The sequence below is a fragment of the Arachis ipaensis genome, chromosome B02 (assembly GCF_000816755.2).
Source record: "Arachis ipaensis cultivar K30076 chromosome B02, Araip1.1, whole genome shotgun sequence".
Taxonomy (NCBI): Eukaryota; Viridiplantae; Streptophyta; class Magnoliopsida; order Fabales; family Fabaceae; genus Arachis; species Arachis ipaensis.
In genome coordinates this window covers 19,257,902-19,258,327 of record NC_029786.2, presented here as the reverse complement: position 1 = coordinate 19,258,327, position 426 = coordinate 19,257,902, and positions in this window count along the sequence as shown.

Sequence of the window (426 nt, the reverse complement as noted above, 5' to 3'; positions counted from 1 at the left end):
ATAATATTAACATATTTAACATTTATATTATTTTATAGAATATTAATCATGACTTATATAGTTATATTTTAGTAATTACATTGTGTACTTTAGATATTTTTTTGTAAAAAATATTCTTTTTTTTCTAAATTGATATTCTTAAAAAAAATATGTTACTTTTTCATCTTAACTTATTTAATTTCAGCTATCATTTTATTTTGATATTTTTGTATTGTATTCTATAAAGATCTTTTTTCTTGAGGTACTTAAACTGAGACTAGAATTAAAATTTTAATCTTGGGACACAATATTCCAGTTACTTCAGTACCTCCAAAAAACAGGATACAGAAAACTGAAATTTTTTGGGATGGAGACTGAAATTTAACTAATAATTTCTTTCAAAAAATATCTATAATTTATTTTTAAGTTTTTTTTTTTGAAGGAACT